Source organism: Bufo gargarizans, chromosome 5 (genome assembly GCF_014858855.1).
Source record: "Bufo gargarizans isolate SCDJY-AF-19 chromosome 5, ASM1485885v1, whole genome shotgun sequence".
Classification (NCBI taxonomy): Eukaryota; Metazoa; Chordata; class Amphibia; order Anura; family Bufonidae; genus Bufo; species Bufo gargarizans.
In genome coordinates, this window is record NC_058084.1 from 205,457,637 (window position 1) to 205,479,018 (window position 21,382).

The window sequence follows — 21,382 nt, forward strand, 5'->3', positions numbered from 1 at the left end:
GGAAGTTACCATTATTGTTTTGAAACAAACGGGCATCACAGCCACGAAGCGCCAGATTTTGTCCTGCTAAATATTGGATAATGTAGATTATTCGCTGTATGACAGAATACCAGCGTTTCTCTTCTTGTTTAATGATCTTTTGATTGATATGATCAATGGTTGTTCCCTTTTCCAGAGCTCTTGAAAGATCCATCCATTTCTTATAATTTGTGATATGGATTGTGGTTTTTTCATGTCGGCTTAAATGTCTTGTCAGATGCTGCCAATCATTAAAGCCTTGTTTTGAGGCCAAAGCCATATTGTCACTGTTGAATATCCGGCAAGCAAAACACTGGACCGAATTATTAGCTGTAGAATAGATCAACCAATTTCTTGGTATCTTCTCTCCATTATCCAGTACTCTTTGGTAGTAAGAGATAGAAAAGCTCCTGTTGGTATCATCTTTTGGAAAAGTAAAAGCCTTTTCTTGAACAGGACCAATTTTTATCAAAGTTATTCTGTGTTGGTCATCTATATTTTCAGGCCAGAAAGCAGGATCACTTGAGATTCCATGTGATGCTGTTGATGGCTCTTCAAGTTCCATTTCAGTTTCATCATCCATAAGTACAATAGACTCAGTGTCTGACTCAGAGGAAACATCAGATATATCTTCCTCTTCAATGTCAAAATGCATCTCTGCTGCTGAAACAATGTAACCTGAAGTTACATCTCCAGTTGTTATTGGCTCAGTACAACACTCGGGATCCACGGGTACCAGATCATCATCACATTCTGATTCTTCCAATTGTTTATTTTTTTCTCCTTCTCCCCTATGTGAAATGTCTATGACACTGGACCTTAACTCTTTGCTTGATGTTGATGCATCAGTGCAAAGGGAATCTTGACCACTGCTTAATGAAGACTGTGGCTGTAAGAAGCTTGTAATAGAAGAAGTAATTTTTTCAAAGCTTCTTCCTTTCTTTTTCGGCGTTGCTTGTATTGACATCCTGATAACTTTTTTTTTTTGCTAGACATCTAAGGGGAAAAGCAAATGTATACTACACTGATCAGCCACAACATTAAAACCACTGACAGGTGAAGTGAATAGCATTGATTATATTATTACAATGACACATGTCAAGGGGTGGGATATATTAGGCAACTACAATGGGGTCTAATGGATCCTGGAGGGGGGGCTCTCTAACAGAGGCCCTCTTTGTGACCTGAATTTTGATGGGCACAGTGGCTGCATTTTGACGGGCACAGTGGCTGCAGTTTGATGGGCACAATGGTTGCATTTAATGGCACACAGTAACAGTATTACTTACACACAGGGTGCAGCCAGGGAAGCCAGCCAGGTCAGGTGCAGTCAGCACCCACTTCGCAAGGCACTGCAGCAGCCAGCAGGCAGATGATCAGATCGATGGCACGCCACTCAGTCTGTCTAGCCAGACCAGGCAGAAGGCATTCAAGGCACTGGGCAGGCTCAATCAGCTCAGCTGAATCAGGCAGCAGCAGCTTTAAAATGCTCCGCTGTCCGCTCGCTCCAGTCCCTCCTCTGCCTCCTAGCTACCACGCTGTCTGAAGATGGCAGAGGTGTGTGGAGCCGAGTGGAGCTATATGATCTCCAGCCGCAGAGGCGGCGCGCCGCGGGCTCTGACGTCACGTCGTCACTGACATCCCGCTCGGTTCGCAGATTCCTCGGCGAATCGGCGGCTCGGCTGCTCGGCTTAACCCACCTCAGCCCCCAGTGCTTAAACACCCTGAAAGACCAGGCCAAGACTCCACTCCAGCCTGCCAGCGAACGATCGCCGCTGGCAGGCTGGAGAACTCTCTTACCTTCCGTTCCTGTGAGCGCGCGCGCCTGTGTGCGCGCGTTCACAGGAAATCTCGCGTCTCGCGAGAGGACGCGCCGGCGCGTCCAGGAGGAATTAATCAACCACCTCCAGGACGCGTCTGTGCGTACAGCAACAGCCAGGGCCGGACTGGGACAAAAAATAGGCCCGGGCATTTTTGACTGAGCAGCCCAATCACATGACCCCCAACAGGCCCCACCCCCTTGCAGTCTAGGGGCGGAGCCAAACCCGGAAGCACAATTGAGGGGCAGGGCCAGCCACCAGTAAGATAGGAAGGCTTCAGCCAACACACAAGCTTTGCAACAATATAGGAAGCTACAGAAAAGTCTTATAATATCCTCAGTGGATCTCAACCTCCCAATCCTCCACACCCTGTACAGGTCAGTGCCCCCGAAATTGCACTCACAGTTCTCCAGCAACTCTGGCAAATACCACCTATTCCGTACAGGGTGGGTTTACATCTGCGTTATGCCATTCCGTTATAGGTTCCGTTTCAAACGGAATATAACGGAATGGCCAGATGGAATGCAAAACGGAAACCTTTAAGGGTCCATTCACACGTCCGTTGTTTCTTTCCTGATCTGTTCCGTTTTTTGCGGAACAGATCTGGACCAGTTCTGTACCCATTCATTTTCAATGGGTCCTGAAAAAAAATCTGAAATTGAGCTGTCCTGATTTTTTTCAGGACCCATTGAAAATGAATGGGTCCAGATCTGTTCCGCAAAAAACGGAACAGATCAGGAAAGAAACAACGGACGTGTGAATGGACCCTAAGAGGCATTCCGTTTTGCTCTGTCCTAATAGAAGTTTATGAGAAAGCATAACGGATCAGTCTGGGTCCCCTTATGCAAGACGGACTTTGTTTTCAGTCTTGCATAACAGGAACCAGATGGATCAGTTTTGATTCCCATAGACTTTTAAGAGGACGGAGAGCAAACGGAAAGCCTCTTGCGGAGTCTGCACTGTACGAGAGAGAGATAGCAGTGGCTGTGAAGGGAAAAGTACCAGAGCACAATGACAGCCCCAGAGCCTCTCTGCTGCCTGACCAACCGTATGCTGCCACAGCGCCAGCCCAGCCTGCAGGACATCAGAGAGGCCTGGGGTCCACATTATAGCACCACTACATTTACTTATTATCAAAAAGCATCATACATAACCAAGCAAAAGCCAGAATATAATAAAAGACAAAAACATTAAACTACATTTATAATAAAACAATTTACTTACAAAAGAAGCGATTCAGTCGTCTGCTGTACCGTCCTCTGCTTGCTTCCACTGATTATGTGCCCTCCTTTCTGTCTCTGTTATGGGGGATCTGTGGATGACAGTATGACACACTGTTATGGGGGATCTGTGGATGACAGTATGACGCACTGTTATGGGGGATCTGTGGATGACAGTATGACGCACTGTTATGGGGGATCTGTGGATGACAGTATGACGCACTGTTATGGGGGATCTGTGGATGACAGTATGACGCACTGTTATGGGGGATCTGTGGATGACACACTGTTATGGGGGATCTGTGGATGACGCACTGTTATGGGGGATCTGTGGATGACAGTATGACGCACTGTTATGGGGGATCTGTGGATGACAGTATGACGCACTGTTATGGGGGATCTGTGGATGACAGTATGACGCACTGTTATGGGGGATCTGTGGATGACACACTGTTATGGGGGATCTGTGGATGACGCACTGTTATGGGGGATCTGTGGATGACAGTATGACACACTGTTATGGGGGATCTGTGGATGACAGTATGACACACTGTCATGGGGGATCTGTGGATGACACACTGTTATGGGGGATCTGTGGATGACGCACTGTTATGGGGGATCTGTGGATGACGCACTGTTATGGGGGCATCTGTGGATGACGCACTGTTATGGGGGCATCTGTAGATGACGCACTGTTATGGGGTACCTGTGGATGACACACTGTTATGGGGGACCTGTGGATGACACACTGTTATGGGGGGATCTGTGGATGACACACTGTTATGGGGGACCTGTGGATGACACACTGTTATGGGGGATCTGTGGGTGACACACTGTTATGGGGGGATCTGTGGATGACACACTGTTATGGGGGACCTGTGGATGACACACTGTTATGGGGGATCTGTGGATGATCATGACGCACTGTTATGGGGGCATCTGTGGATGATGCACTGTTATGGGGGCATCTGTGGATGATGCACTGTTATGGGGGACCTGTGGATGACACACTGTTATGGGCATCTGTGGATGACGCACTGTTATGGGGGATCTGTGTATGACGCACTGTTATGGGGGATCTGTGTATGACGCACTGTTAGGGGGCATCTGTGGATGACGCACTGTTATGGGGGATCTGTGGATGACACACTGTTATGGGCATCAGTGGATGACGCACTGTTATGGGGGATCTGTGTATGACGCACTGTTAGGGGGCATCTGTGGATGACGCACTGTTATGGGGGATCTGTGGATGACACACTGTTATGGGCATCAGTGGATTACACACGGTTATGGGGGCATCTGTGGATGACACTGTTATGGAACTTATGGGGACATCTGTGGGTGACACACTGTTATGGGGCATCTGTGGATGACACTGTTATAGGTGGCCGGGGGGATCTGTGGATGACACACATATATGGCAGGCAGCGCAAGCATCTTGTGCTATATAAATGTGTCATCATCCACATATCACTTCTCCTCCCCCCCCCCCATAACAGTGTCCCACCCTATTGTAAGACGTCCGTTCCTTTATGTAAGTGAGCTATTGAGCTTGTAAATAAACTTGTGCAAAGTATATGAGTAGTTAGTAACTACTCATATAGTTTGCAGTTTGCACAAGTTTATTTACAAGCTCAATAGCTCACTTAGGGCTCTTTCACACCTGCGTTATAGTCTTCCGGCATAGAGTTCCGTCGTCGGGGCTCTATGCCGGAAGAATACTGATCAGGATTTTCCTAATGCATTCTGAATGGACAGTCCGTCCTTCAGGATGCATCAGGATGTCTTCCGTTCCGGAACGGAACGTTTTTTGGCCATAGCAAATAGCGCAGCATGCTGCGCTTTTTGCTCCGGCCAAAAATCCGGAACACTTGCCGCAAGGCCGGATCCGGAATGAATGCCCATTGAAAGGCATTGATCCGGATCCGGCCTTAAGCTAAACGTCGTTTTGGCGCATTGCCGGATGCAACGTTTAGCTTTTTCTCAATGGTTACCATGGCTGCCGGGACGCTAAAGTCCTGGCAGCCATGGTAAAGTGTAGTGGGGAGCGGGGAGCAGCATACTTACCGTCCGTGCGGCTCCCGGGGCGCTCCAGAGTGACGTCAGGGCGCCCCAAGCGCATGGATCACGTGATCGCATGTACACGTCATCCGTGCGCCTGGGGCGCTCTGACGTCATTCTGGAGCGCCCCGGGAGCCGCACGGATGGTAAGTATGCCGCTCCCCCGCTCCCCACTACTACTATGGCAACCAGGACTTTAATAGCGTCCTGGGTGCCATAGTAGCACTGAAAGCATTTTGAAGACGGATCCGTCTTCAAATGCTTTCAGTACACTTGCGTTTTTCCGGATCCGGCGTGTAATTCCGGCAAGTGGAGTACACGCCGGATCCGGACAACGCAAGTGTGAAAGAGGCCTTACATAATTTACTATCTTATCTAATATAATCTATCACTAATCATCCCTATTCAGTATTCACTAACTTACTGCCTGGGACAGTCAGGAGTCAGGACTCAGTCAGGAGGACTCCAAATGTATTCTCACAACTTAGTACAAGCCAGTTGGCACTACTAGGGCGCAGGGGCGGGCACTGGCAGGCAGAAGCTGGTGGCGTGACTGGCGTGGTACTGGCAGTGCTCCAGTCCCGCTCTTCAATATTCAAAATTGGCGGCCGGCGGCAGCGTAACTGTAACGTGACGTGACGTCACTCACTACGTTACGTCGCAGTGAGCGACGTTACGCTGCCGGCCGCTGGAAGATGGGAGGCAGTCAGGCAGAGCACGGAGGCGGAGCACAGGAGGCGGAGCACGGAGGCGGAGCACAGGAGGCAGAGCACAGGAGGCAGAGCACAGGAGGCGGACTACAGGAGGCGGTCTCAGTCTCACACGTGAGTCACATCAGTATATGTGTGTGTCTGTGTCTGTTCTTTGTGTCACAGTGGGCTGGCAGGAGGCGGAGCGGAGCAGTCACAGACAGTGACAGGGGTGTGAATTGATTAGGCCATACCCGGCCGGCCGGCGGCCGGCAGTCACGGACTCGTCTCACACTGTCACGGCACACCCCCGGCCCCACTCGAACCCTGAGGCTGAGGCGGCCCGGCCCACCGGGCGGTCCGGAGGTGGTTAAAAAAAAAAAAAGTCAAAAAAAAAAAGTCCCGGCGGCTCGCTCGGCGCCTTTCGGGTGACAGCGCTGGGGTGCGGGGCACCCACTGCACCCCGTGTAGGATCGGCCCTGGGCATACATTTTACATCGAGCTGCAGGCCACAAAGGAACTTTCCTTCAGTTCCAAGTGGTGGTCATCAAGGCCCTCATTTTCCAAAATCAAGAAGGAGAGGGCTCGAGTACTTCAGGTGGTCATGGTGCCCGTGTCAAAAATAGGGTCACTTCTTGGGGTTTTTAATTTCTGGGGACCTCAAGAATTTTTAAACATGTGACATGGCACCTAAAATCGTCTGTATATTCAGGCCTGTAAATTCCATATTTTGCAGTTTGCCTCTAGAGCCCTGCTGTGCACCCATACAGCAGGCTACAAGCACATGCGGGGTGCTTCCAGAATGGGAAGAATTTTCTCCTCTTACCCCTTGTGAAAGTGAAAAATTGGAAAATTGGGGTCTGGTTGTTTTTTTTTTTTTCATTTTCACAGCTGAGTGCTCCTAAATTCTTTAACAAGAGTTTCCTCCTTCTGTGAGACACCTGTTTGCTGCAAAGTACCATTTCCACGCCTTAAAATGTTCGTACAGGGGTGCACTTTCAAAAATGGGGTCACTTTTTGGGGTTTTTAATTTATAGGGACCTCAGAATTTTTTTTAATGCAGCATGGTACCTAAAATCCATGTTTGCCAATTCAGGCTTGCAAAATACATATTTTGCAGCTTAAATCTAGAGCCCTGCTGTGCACGCATACAGCAGGCTACAAGCACATGTGGGGTGTTGCAGTATTCAGGGGAAAATGGGTTACAAAATGTGGGGTACATTTTGTCCCATTACCCCTTGTGAAAGTAAAAAATGTGGGCGCAGAGCAACTTTTTCTGGAAAAAAATTTACATTTTTCATTTTCACAGCCAAGTGTTTCCTAATTCTGTGAAACGCCTGTTGGGTCAAAGTGCTCACTACACACCTTGAAATATTCCTTGAGGGGAGTAGTTTCCAGAATGGGGTCACTTTTTAGAGGTTTCCACTCTAGGGGTACATCAGGGTGTGTTCAATTGCAATATGGGGCCTGTCAATTATTCCATTGAAATCTTCCTTCCAGAAGCCATTTGGTGCTCCTTTGCTTCTGACCCCCGTGGTATGCCCATATAGCAGTATACAAGCACATTACAAGCACATATGGGGTATTGCCATAATCAGGAGAAAATGGGCAACAAATTAGGGGGTACATTTTCTCCCATTCCCCCTTGTGAAAGTGAAAATTATGGGCCTAAACTCACTTTTACTAGAAAAAATATGTATTTTCTCATTTTCACAGTCAAGTGTTTCTTAATTCTTTGAAACACCTTTGGGGTCTAAGTGCTCACTACATGCCTTGAAAGATTCCTTGAGGGGTTTAGTTTCCAGAATGGGGTCACTTTTTGAGATTTATTACTGTAGGGGTGCATCAGAGTATCTTCAATAGTGATATGGCGCCTGGAAATTATTCCAGTGAAATCTGCGTTCCAAAATCCATACTTTGCTTCTTGCACCCTGTGCCCTGCCGTGTGCCCATACAGCAGTTCATGGCCTTCTATAAACTGCAGAGTCAGGGTAATAGATATTGACTTTTGTTTTGATGAAAATGGGAAATCTTTAAATTTAGATGTTTAATCTTTTTATTTCATTCTTGTGAAACATCAAAAGGGTTAACAAAGTTTGTTAAATCAGTTTTGAATAACTTGAGTAGTGTAGTTTCTAAAATTAGGTCATTTATTGTCATTTATATCATGTAAACCCCTAAAAGTGATTTAATAACTGAATTGGTTCTTTAAAAAAATTGGTTTTAGAAAATTCTATTCATTTGAATCTAAATTTCAAAACCATCTGACATCCTAATTAAATTACATTAACAAAATGATGCCAACATAAAATAGACATATGGGGAATGATGATTGAAAACTATTTTATTAGGTCTTAAATGTAAAAAATGTCAAATTATAAAAATAGTGAATTTATTAGGTCTTAAATGTAGAAAATTTACAGAGTTTACAGAATTTTCAATAAACTTTGATGTTTTTCCTAAATAAAGAAAAAAATATTGACTCTAATTTATCACTTACATAAAGTACAATGTGTCATGAGAAAACAATCTCATAATCGTTTAGATAAGTAAAAGCATTCCAAAGGTATTACCACATAAAGTGATACAGGTCAGATTTGCAAAAATAGGCCTGGGCAGGAAGGTAAAAACAGGCCTAGGGTAGAAGGGGTTGAGATATGTTTTGGAACTTTTTTCATTCTAGAATGTGTCTGCCCAATATACTGAATACTATGAATAGCCTTTGGCCCTATCTTATATGAAGGATGGCCTTATGCCTATCCCGTGCATGCTTATACTCCTCCACTGTAGCTGCAGCTACCACTTCTGCAGGAAGGCTATTCCATGCATCCACATACTTCCTGATATTACTTTTAAATAGGGATGAGCGAACCCGAACTGTATAGTTCGGGTTCGTACCGAATTTTGGGGTGTCCGTGACACGGACCCGAACCCGGACATTTTCGTAAAAGTCTGAGTTCGGGTTCGGTGTTCGTCGCTTTCTTGGTGCTTTTTGAAAGGCTGCAAAGCAGTCAATCAACAAGCGTCATGCTACTTGCCCCAAGAGACCATCACAGCCATGCCTACTATTGGCATGGCTGTGATTAGCCAGAGCACCATGTGACCCAGCCTCTATTTAAGCTGGAGTCACATAGCGCCGCCCGTCACTCTGCTCTGATCAGCATAGGGAGAGGTTGCGGCTGCGAAAGTAGGGCGAGATTAGGCAGATTAACTCCTCCAAAGGACTTGATTAATTGATCGATCTGCAGCTGTGGATCATTGAGCTGCTGATACTCAATTGCTCACTGTTTTTAGGCTGCCCAGACCGTTTGTCAGTCACTTTTTTCTGGGGTGATCGGCGGCCATTTTGTGTCTTGTGGTATGCCAGCACAAGCTGTGACCAAGTGCATTTAACCCTTAATGGTGTGGTTGTTTTTTGGCTAATTCCTACATCAGTGTGAAGCTGTCACACCAAGTGCATTTAACCAACAATAGTCTGGTTATTTTTTGGCCATATACTACATCAGGGGCAAGCTGCGCCTGTCACCAAGTGCATTTAACCCTCAATGGTGTGGTTGTTTTTTGGCTAAATCCTACATCAGGGTGAAGCTGTCACACCAAGTGCATTTAACCAGCAATAGTCTGTTTATTTTTGGCCATATAGTACATCAGGGGCAAGCTGTCACCAAGTGCATTTAACCCTCAATGGTGTGGTTGTTTTTTTGGCTAAATCCTACATCAGGGTGAAGCTGTCACACCAAGTGCATTTAACCAGCAATAGTCTGTTTATTTTTTGGCCATATACTACATCAGGGGCAAGCTGCGCCTGTCACCAAGTGCATTTAACCCTCAGTAGTGTGGTTGGTCAAGCTGTCACACCAAGTGCATTTAACCATCAATAGTGTGGTTATTTTTTGGCCATATCCCAGTCTAATTCTGTCAGTAAACCTATACCTGTCACCCAGCGCCTAAATACTAGGCCTCAAATTTATATCCAGCTAAATCTGTCGTTACTGCTGTACTGTTGTGGCTGGTCAAGTTATTTAGTGTCCGTCAAAGCACATTTTTTGTTCTGGGTTGATATACAATTCCCAATTTAGCAATTTCATAATTTAGTGGTTTCTGCTGTATCAGAGCTATTTGAAATCTATCCCTAAAAGGGTATATCATATTCAAGGTGCACATAGGGTCATTCAGAATAACTTCACACACCCGCTACTGTGCATTTCCAAGTCTAATTCTGTCAGTAAACCTATACCTGTCACCCAGCGCCTAAATACTAGGCCTCAAATTTATATCCAGCTAAATCTGTCGTTACTGCTGTAGCTGGTCAAGTTATTTAGTGTCCGTCAAAGCACAGTTTTTGTTCTGGGTTGAAATACAATTCCCAATTTAGCAATTTCATAATTTAGTGGTTTCTGCTGTATCAGAGCTATTTGAAATCTATCCCTAAAAGGGTATATAATATTCAAGGTGCACATAGGGTCATTCAGAATAACTTCACACACCCGCTACTGTGCATTTCCAAGTCTAATTCTGTCAGTAAACCTATACCTGTCACCCAGCGCCTAAATACTAGGCCTCAAATTTATATCCAGCTAAATCTGTGGTTATTGCTGTGGCTGGGCAAGTTATTTAGTGTCCGTCCAAGCACAGTTTTTGTTCTGGGTTGAAATACAATTCCCAATTTAGCAATTTCCTAATTTAGTGGTTTCTGCTGTATCAGGCCTACTTTAAATACATCCCTAAAAGGGTATATCAGAATCAAGGTGCTGATAGGGTCATTCTCAATAACTTCACACACACGCTACTGTGCATATCCCAGTCTAATTCTGTCCGTAAAACGTATACCTGTCACCCAGCGCCTAAATACTAGGCCTCAAATTTATATCCTGCTAAATCTGTCGTTACTGCTGTACTGTTGTGGCTGGGCAAGTTATTTAGTGTCCGTCAAAGCACAGTTTTTGTTCTGGGTTGAAATACAATTCCCAATTTAGCAATTTCCTAATTTAGTGGTTTCTGCTGTATCAGAGCTATTTGAAATCTATCCCTAAAAGGGTATATAATATTCAAGGTGCACATAGGATCATTCTGAATAACTTCACACACACGCTACTGTGCATTTCCAAGTCTAATTCTGTCAGTAAACCTATACCTGTCACCCAGCGCCTAAATACTAGGCCTCAAATTTATATCCTGCTAAATCTGTCGTTACTGCTGTACTGTTGTGGCTGGGCAAGTTATTTAGTGTCCGTCAAAGCACATTTTTTGTTCTGGGTTGAAATACAATTCCCAATTTAGCAATTTCCTAATTTAGTGGTTTCTGCTGTATCAGGCCTACTTTAAATACATCCCTAAAAGGGTATATCAGAATCAAGGTGCTGATAGGGTCATTCTCAATAACTTCACACACACGCTACTGTGCATATCCAGTCTAATTCTGTCCGTAAAACGTATACCTGTCACCCAGCGCCTAAATACTAGGCCTCAAATTCATAGTCAGCTAAATCGGTGGTTACTGCTGTGCCTGTATTAGTGTAATACGGTACCTAAATAGATAGCCAGATAGTGTTAGGTGTCTGTAAAAAAAGGCCTGAATTTGAATTCAATACATTGGGCCAAATAATATTTTTGTTGTTGTGGTGAACGATAACAATGAGGAAAACATCTAGTAAGGGACGCGGACGTGGACATGGTCGTGGTGGTGTTAGTGGACCCTCTGGTGCTGGGAGAGGACGTGGCCGTTCTGCCACATCCACACGTCCTAGTGTACCAACTACCTCAGGTCCCAGTAGCCGCCAGAATTTACAGCGATATATGGTGGGGCCCAATGCCGTTCTAAGGATGGTAAGGCCTGAGCAGGTACAGGCATTAGTCAATTGGGTGGCCGACAGTGGATCCAGCACGTTCACATTATCTCCCACCCAGTCTTCTGCAGAAAGCGCACAGATGGCGCCTGAAAACCAACCCCATCAGTCTGTCACATCACCCCCATGCATATCAGGGAAACTGTCTGAGCCTCAAGTTATGCAGCAGTCTCTTATGCTGTTTGAAGACTCTGCTGGCAGGGTTTCCCAAGGGCATCCACCTAGCCCTTCCCCAGCGGTGGAAGACATAGAATGCACTGACGCACAACCACTTATGTTTCCTGATGATGAGGACATGGGAATACCACCTCAGCAAGTCTCTGATGATGACGAAACACAGGTGCCAACTGCTGCGTCTTTCTGCAGTGTGCAGACTGAACAGGAGGTCAGGGATCAAGACTGGGTGGAAGACGATGCAGGGGACGATGAGGTCCTAGACCCCACATGGAATGAAGGTCGTGCCACTGACTTTCACAGTTCGGAGGAAGAGGCAGTGGTGAGACCGAGCCAACAGCGTAGCAAAAGAGGGAGCAGTGGGCAAAAGCAGAACACCCGCCGCCAAGAGACTCCGCCTGCTACTGACCGCCGCCATCTGGGACCGAGCACCCCAAAGGCAGCTTCAAGGAGTTCCCTGGCATGGCACTTCTTCAAACAATGTGCTGACGACAAGACCCGAGTGGTTTGCACGCTGTGCCATCAGAGCCTGAAGCGAGGCATTAACGTTCTGAACCTTAGCACAACCTGCATGACCAGGCACCTGCATGCAAAGCATGAACTGCAGTGGAGTAAACACCTTAAAAACAAGGAAGTCACTCAGGCTCCCCCTGCTACCTCTTCTGCTGCTGCCGCCTCGGCCTCTTCTGCTGCTGCCGCCTCGGCCTCTTCCTCCGCCTCTGGAGGAACGTTGGCACCTGCCGCCCAGCAAACAGGGGATGTACCACCAACACCACCACCACCTCCGTCACCAAGCATCTCAACCATGTCACACGGCAGCGTTCAGCTCTCCATCTCACAAACATTTGAGAGAAAGCGTAAATTCCCACCTAGCCACCCTCGATCCCTGGCCCTGAATGCCAGCATTTCTAAACTACTGGCCTATGAAATGCTGTCATTTAGGCTGGTGGACACAGACAGCTTCAAACAGCTCATGTCGCTTGCTGTCCCACAGTATGTTGTTCCCAGCCGCCACTACTTCTCCAAGAGAGCCGTGCCTTCCCTGCACAACCAAGTATCCGATAAAATCAAGTGTGCACTGCGCAACGCCATCTGTAGCAAGGTCCACCTAACCACAGATACGTGGACCAGTAAGCACGGCCAGGGACGCTATATCTCCCTAACTGCACACTGGGTAAATGTAGTGGCAGCTGGGCCCCAGGCGGAGAGCTGTTTGGCGCACGTCCTTCCGCCGCCAAGGATCGCAGGGCAACATTCTTTGCCTCCTGTTGCCACCTCCTCCTTCTCGGCTTCCTCCTCCTCTTCTTCCACCTGCTCATCCAGTCAGCCACACACCTTCACCACCAACTTCAGCACAGCCCGGGGTAAACGTCAGCAGGCCATTCTGAAACTCATATGTTTGGGGGACAGGCCCCACACCGCACAGGAGTTGTGGCGTGGTATAGAACAACAGACCGACGAGTGGTTGCTGCCGGTGAGCCTCAAGCCCGGCCTGGTGGTGTGCGATAATGGGCGAAATCTCGTTGCAGCTCTGGGACTAGCCGGTTTGACGCACATCCCTTGCCTGGCGCATGTGCTGAATTTGGTGGTGCAGAAGTTCATTCACAACTACCCCGACATGTCAGAGCTGCTGCATAAAGTGCGGGCCGTCTGTTCGCGCTTCCGGCGTTCACATCCTGCCGCTGCTCGCCTGTCTGCGCTACAGCGTAACTTCGGCCTTCCCGCTCACCGCCTCATATGCGACGTGCCCACCAGGTGGAACTCCACCTTGCACATGCTGGACAGACTGTGCGAGCAGCAGCAGGCCATAGTGGAGTTTCAGCTGCAGCACGCACGGGTCAGTCGCACTACAGGAACAGCACCACTTCACCACCAATGACTGGGCCTCCATGCGAGACCTGTGTGCCCTGTTGCGCTGTTTCGAGTACTCCACCAACATGGCCAGTGGCGATGACGCCGTTATCAGCGTTACAATACCACTTCTATGTCTCCTTGAGAAAACACTTAGGGCGATGATGGAAGAGGAGGTGGCCCAGGAGGAGGAGGAGGAGGAGGAAGAGGGGTCATTTTTAGCACTTTCAGGCCAGTCTCTTCGAAGTGACTCAGAGGGAGGTTTTTTGCAACAGCAGAGGCCAGGTACAAGTGTGGCCAGCCAGGGCCCACTACTGGAGGACGAGGAGGACGAGGATGAGGAGGAGGTGGAGGAGGATGAGGATGAAGCATGGTCACAGCGGGGTGGCACCCAACGCAGCTCGGGCCCATCACTGGTGCGTGGCTGGGGGGAAAGGCAGGACGATGACGATACGCCTCCCACAGAGGACAGCTTGTCCTTACCCCTGGGCAGCCTGGCACACATGAGCGACTACATGCTGCAGTGCCTGCGCAACGACAGCAGAGTTGCCCACATTTTAACGTGTGCGGACTACTGGGTTGCCACCCTGCTGGATCCACGGTACAAAGACAATGTGCCCACCTTACTTCCTGCACTGGAGCGTGATAGGAAGATGCGCGAGTACAAGCGCACGTTGGTAGACGCGCTACTGAGAGCATTCCCAAATGTCACAGGGGAACAAGTGGAAGCCCAAGGCCAAGGCAGAGGAGGAGCAAGAGGTCGCCAAGGCAGCTGTGTCACGGCCAGCTCCTCTGAGGGCAGGGTTAGCATGGCAGAGATGTGGAAAAGTTTTGTCAACACGCCACAGCTAACTGCACCACCACCTGATACGCAACGTGTTAGCAGGAGGCAACATTTCACTAACATGGTGGAACAGTACGTGTGCACACCCCTCCACGTACTGACTGATGGTTCGGCCCCATTCAACTTCTGGGTCTCTAAATTGTCCACGTGGCCAGAGCTAGCCTTTTATGCCTTGGAGGTGCTGGCCTGCCCGGCGGCCAGCGTTTTGTCTGAACGTGTATTCAGCACGGCAGGGGGCGTCATTACAGACAAACGCAGCCGCCTGTCTACAGCCAATGTGGACAAGCTGACGTTCATAAAAATGAACCAGGCATGGATCCCACAGGACCTGTCCATCCCTTGTGCAGATTAGACATTAACTACCTCCCCTTAACCATATATTATTGTACTCCAGGGCACTTCCTCATTCAATCCTATTTTTATTTTCATTTTACCATTATATTGCGAGGCTACCCAAAGTTGAATGAACCTCTCCTCTGTCTGGGTGCCGGGGCCTAAATATATGCCAATGGACTGTTCCAATGTTGGGTGACGTGAAGCCTGATTCTCTGCTATGACATGCAGACTGATTCTCTGCTGACATGAAGACAGATTCTCTGTTACGGGACCTCTCTCCTCTGCCTGGGTGCTGGGCCTAAATATATGACAATGGACTGTTGCAGTGGTGGCTGACGTGAAGCCTGATTCTCTGCTATGACATGCAGACTGATTCTCTGCTGACATGAAGACAGATTCTCTGTTACGGGACCTCTCTCCTCTGCCTGTGTGCTGGGCCTAAATATATGCCAATGGACTGTTGCAGTGGTGGCTGACGTGAAGCCTGATTCTCTGCTATGACATGCAGACTGATTCTCTGCTGACATGAAGCCAGATCTCTGTTACGGGACCTCTCTCCTCTGCCTGTGTGCTGGGCCTAAATATATGACAATGGACTGTTGCAGTGGTGGCTGACGTGAAGCCTGATTCTCTGCTATGACATGCAGACTAATTCTCTGCTGACATGAAGACAGAGTCTCTGTTACGGGACCTCTCTCCTCTGCCTGTGTGCTGGGCCTAAATATATGCCAATGGACTGTTGCAGTGGTGGCTGACGTGAAGCCTGATTCTCTGCTATGACATGCAGACTAATTCTCTGCTGACATGAAGACAGATTCTCTGTTACGGGACCTCTCTCCTCTGCCTGTGTGCTGGGCCTAAATATATGACAATGGACTGTTGCAGTGGTGGCTGACGTGAAGCCTGATTCTCTGCTATGACATGCAGACTGATTCTCTGCTGACATGAAGACAGATTCTCTGTTACGGGACCTCTCTCCTCTGCCTGTGTGCTGGGCCTAAATATATGACAATGGACTGTTGCAGTGGTGGCTGACGTGAAGCCTGATTCTCTGCTATGACATGAAGACTGATTCTCTGCTGACATGAAGCCAGATTCTGTGTTATGGGACCTCTCTCCTCTGCCTGGGTGCCGGGGCCTAAATTATGACAATGGACTGTTACAGTGGTGGGTGACGTGAAGCCTGATTCTCTGCTATGACATGAAGACTGATTCTCTGCTGACATGAAGCCAGATTCTGTGTTATGGGACCTCTCTCCTCTGCCTGGGTGCCAGGGCCTAAATATTATGACAATGGACTGTTACAGTGGTGGCTGACGTGAAGCCTGATTCTCTGCTATGACATGCAGACTGATTCTCTGCTGACATGAAGACAGATTCTCTGTTACGGGACCTCTCTCCTCTGCCTGGGTGCTGGGCCTAAATATATGCCAATAGACTGTTGCAGTGGTGGCTGACGTGAAGCCTGATTCTCTGCTATGACATGAAGACTGATTCTCTGCTGACATGAAGCCAGATTCTGTGTTATGGGACCTCTCTCCTCTGCCTGGGTGCCGGGGCCTAAATTATGACAATGGACTGTTACAGTGGTGGGTGACGTGAAGCCTGATTCTCTGCTATGATATGAAGACTGATTCTCTGCTGACATGAAGCCAGATTCTGTGTTATTGGACCTCTCTCCTCTGACTGGGTGCCAGGGCCTAAATTTATGACAATGGACTGTTACAGTGGTGGGTGACGTGAAGCCTGATTCTCTGCTATGACATGCAGACTGATTCTCTGCTGACATGAAGACAGATTCTCTGTTACGGGACCTCTCTCCTCTGCCTGGGTGCTGGGCCTAAATATATGCCAATAGGACTGTTGCAGTGGTGGCTGACGTGAAGCCTGATTCTCTGCTATGACATGAAGACTGATTCTCTGCTGACATGAAGCCAGATTCTGTGTTATGGGACCTCTCTCCTCTGCCTGGGTGCCAGGGCCTAAATTTATGACAATGGACTGTTACAGTGGTGGGTGACGTGAAGCCTGATTCTCTGCTATGACATGCAGACTAATTCTCTGCTGACATGAAGACAGATTCTCTGTTACGGGACCTCTCTCCTCTGCCTGTGTGCTGGGCCTAAATATATGACAATGGACTGTTGCAGTGGTGGCTGACGTGAAGCCTGATTCTCTGCTATGACATGAAGACTGATTCTCTGGTGACATGAAGCCAGATTCTGTGTTATGGGACCTCTCTCCTCTGCCTGGGTGCCGGGGCCTAAATTTATGACAATGGACTGTTACAGTGGTGGGTGACGTGAAGCCTGATTCTCTGCTATGATATGAAGACTGATTCTCTGCTGACATGAAGCCAGATTCTGTGTTATGGGACCTCTCTCCTCTGACTGGGTGCCAGGGCCTAAATTTATGACAATGGACTGTTACAGTGGTGGGTGACGTGAAGCCTGATTCTCTGCTATGACATGCAGACTGATTCTCTGCTGACATGAAGACAGATTCTCTGTTACGGAACCTCTCTCCTCTGCCTGGGTGCTGGGCCTAAATATATGACAATAGGACTGTTGCAGTGGTGGCTGACGTGAAGCCTGATTCTCTGCTATGACATGAAGACTGATTCTCTGGTGACATGAAGCCTAGATTCTGTGTTATGGGACCTCTCTCCTCTGCCTGGGTGCCGGGGCCTAAATTTATGACAATGGACTGTTACAGTGGTGGGTGACGTGAAGCCTGATTCTCTGCTATGATATGAAGACTGATTCTCTGCTGACATGAAGCCAGATTCTGTGTTATTGGACCTCTCTCCTCTGACTGGGTGCCAGGGCCTAAATTTATGACAATGGACTGTTACAGTGGTGGGTGACGTGAAGCCTGATTCTCTGCTATGACATGCAGACTGATTCTCTGCTGACATGAAGACAGATTCTCTGTTACGGGACCTCTCTCCTCTGCCTGGGTGCTGGGCCTAAATATATGCCAATAGGACTGTTGCAGTGGTGGCTGACGTGAAGCCTGATTCTCTGCTATGACATGAAGACTGATTCTCTGCTGACATGAAGCCAGATTCTGTGTTATGGGACCTCTCTCCTCTGACTGGGTGCCAGGGCCTAAATTTATGACAATGGACTGTTACAGTGATGGGTGACGTGAAGCCTGATTCTCTGCTATGACATGCAGACTGATTCTCTGCTGACATGAAGACAGATTCTCTGTTACGGGACCTCTCTCCTCTGCCTGTGTGCTGGGCCTAAATATATGACAATGGACTGTTGCAGTGGTGGCTGACGTGAAGCCTGATTCTCTGCTATGACATGCAGACTGATTCTCTGCTGACATGAAGACAGAGTCTCTGTTACGGGACCTCTCTCCTCTGCCTGTGTGCTGGGCCTAAATATATGACAATGGACTGTTGCAGTGGTGGCTGACGTGAAGCCTGATTCTCTGCTATGACATGCAGACTAATTCTCTGCTGACATGAAGACAGATTCTCTGTTACGGGACCTCTCTCCTCTGCCTGTGTGCTGGGCCTAAATATATGCCAATGGACTGTTGCAGTGGTGGCTGACGTGAAGCCTGATTCTCTGCTATGACATGCAGACTAATTCTCTGCTGACATGAAGACAGATTCTCTGTTACGGGACCTCTCTCCTCTGCCTGTGTGCTGGGCCTAAATATATGACAATGGACTGTTGCAGTGGTGGCTGACGTGAAGCCTGATTCTCTGCTATGACATGAAGACTGATTCTCTGGTGACATGAAGCCAGATTCTGTGTTATGGGACCTCTCTCCTCTGCCTGGGTGCCGGGGCCTAAATTTATGACAATGGACTGTTACAGTGGTGGGTGACGTGAAGCCTGATTCTCTGCTATGATATGAAGACTGATTCTCTGCTGACATGAAGCCAGATTCTGTGTTATGGGACCTCTCTCCTCTGACTGGGTGCCAGGGCCTAAATTTATGACAATGGACTGTTACAGTGGTGAGTGACGTGAAGCCTGATTCTCTGCTATGACATGCAGACTGATTCTCTGCTGACATGAAGACAGATTCTCTGTTACGGGACCTCTCTCCTCTGCCTGGGTGCTGGGCCTAAATATATGCCAATAGACTGTTGCAGTGGTGGCTGACGTGAAGCCTGATTCTCTGCTATGACATGAAGACTGATTCTCTGGTGACATGAAGCCAGATTCTGTGTTATGGGACCTCTCTCCTCTGCCTGGGTGCCGGGGCCTAAATTTATGACAATGGACTGTTACAGTGGTGGGTGACGTGAAGCCTGATTCTCTGCTATGATATGAAGACTGATTCTCTGCTGACATGAAGCCAGATTCTGTGTTATTGGACCTCTCTCCTCTGACTGGGTGCCAGGGCCTAAATTTATGACAATGGACTGTTACAGTGGTGGGTGATGTGAAGCCTGATTCTCTGCTATGACATGCAGACTGATTCTCTGCTGACATGAAGACAGATTCTCTGTTACGGGACCTCTCTCCTCTGCCTGGGTGCTGGGCCTAAATATATGCCAATAGACTGTTGCAGTGGTGGCTGACGTGAAGCCTGATTCTCTGCTATGACATGAAGACTGATTCTCTGCTGACATGAAGCCAGATTCTGTGTTATGGGACCTCTCTCCTCTGCCTGGGTGCCAGGGCCTAAATTTATGACAATGGACTGTTACAGTGATGGGTGACGTGAAGCCTGATTCTCTGCTATGACATGCAGACTAATTCTCTGCTGACATGAAGACAGATTCTCTGTTACGGGACCTCTCTCCTCTGCCTGTGTGCTGGGCCTAAATATATGACAATGGACTGTTGCAGTGGTGGCTGACGTGAAGCCTGATTCTCTGCTATGACATGAAGACTGATTCTCTGGTGACATGAAGCCAGATTCTGTGTTATGGGACCTCTCTCCTCTGCCTGGGTGCCGGGGCCTAAATTTATGACAATGGACTGTTACAGTGGTGGGTGACGTGAAGCCTGATTCTCTGCTATGATATGAAGACTGATTCTCTGCTGACATGAAGCCAGATTCTGTGTTATGGGACCTCTCTCCTCTGCCTGGGTGCCAGGGCCTAAATTTATGACAATGGACTGTTACAGTGGTGGGTGACGTGAAGCCTGATTCTCTGCTATGACATGCAGACTGATTCTCTGCTGACATGAAGACAGATTCTCTGTTACGGGACCTCTCTCCTCTGCCTGGGTGCTGGGCCTAAATATATGACAATGGACTGTTGCAGTGGTGGCTGACGTGAAGCCTGATTCTCTGCTATGACATGAAGACTGATTCTCTGGTGACATGAAGCCAGATTCTGTGTTATGGGACCTCTCTCCTCTGCCTGGGTGCCGGGGCCTAAATTTATGACAATGGACTGTTACAGTGGTGGGTGACGTGAAGCCTGATTCTCTGCTATGATATGAAGACTGATTCTCTGCTGACATGAAGCCAGATTCTGTGTTATGGGACCTCTCTCCTCTGACTGGGTGCCAGGGCCTAAATTTATGACAATGGACTGTTACAGTGGTGGGTGACGTGAAGCCTGATTCTCTGCTATGACATGCAGACTGATTCTCTGCTGACATGAAGACAGATTCTCTGTTACGGGAACCTCTCTCCTCTGCCTGGGTGCTGGGCCTAAATATATGCCAATAGACTGTTGCAGTGGTGGCTGACGTGAAGCCTGATTCTCTGCTATGACATGAAGACTGATTCTCTGGTGACATGAAGCTAGATTCTGTGTTATGGGACCTCTCTCCTCTGCCTGGGTGCCGGGGCCTAAATTTATGACAATGGACTGTTACAGTGGTGGGTGACGTGAAGCCTGATTCTCTGCTATGATATGAAGACTGATTCTCTGCTGACATGAAGCCAGATTCTGTGTTATTGGACCTCTCTCCTCTGACTGGGTGCCAGGGCCTAAATTTATGACAATGGACTGTTACAGTGGTGGGTGACGTGAAGCCTGATTCTCTGCTATGACATGCAGACTGATTCTCTGCTGACATGAAGACAGATTCTCTGTTACGGGACCTCTCTCCTCTGCCTGGGTGCTGGGCCTAAATATATGCCAATAGGACTGTTGCAGTGGTGGCTGACGTGAAGCCTGATTCTCTGCTATGACATGAAGACTGATTCTCTGCTGACATGAAGCCAGATTCTGTGTTATGGGACCTCTCTCCTCTGACTGGGTGCCAGGGCCTAAATTTATGACAATGGACTGTTACAGTGATGGGTGACGTGAAGCCTGATTCTCTGCTATGACATGCAGACTAATTCTCTGCTGACATGAAGACAGATTCTCTGTTACGGGACCTCTCTCCTCTGCCTGTGTGCTGGGCCTAAATATATGCCAATGGACTGTTGCAGTGGTGGCTGACGTGAAGCCTGATTCTCTGCTATGACATGCAGACTGAATTCTCTGCTGACATGAAGACAGAGTCTCTGTTACGGGACCTCTCTCCTCTGCCTGTGTGCTGGGCCTAAATATATGCCAATGGACTGTTGCAGTGGTGGC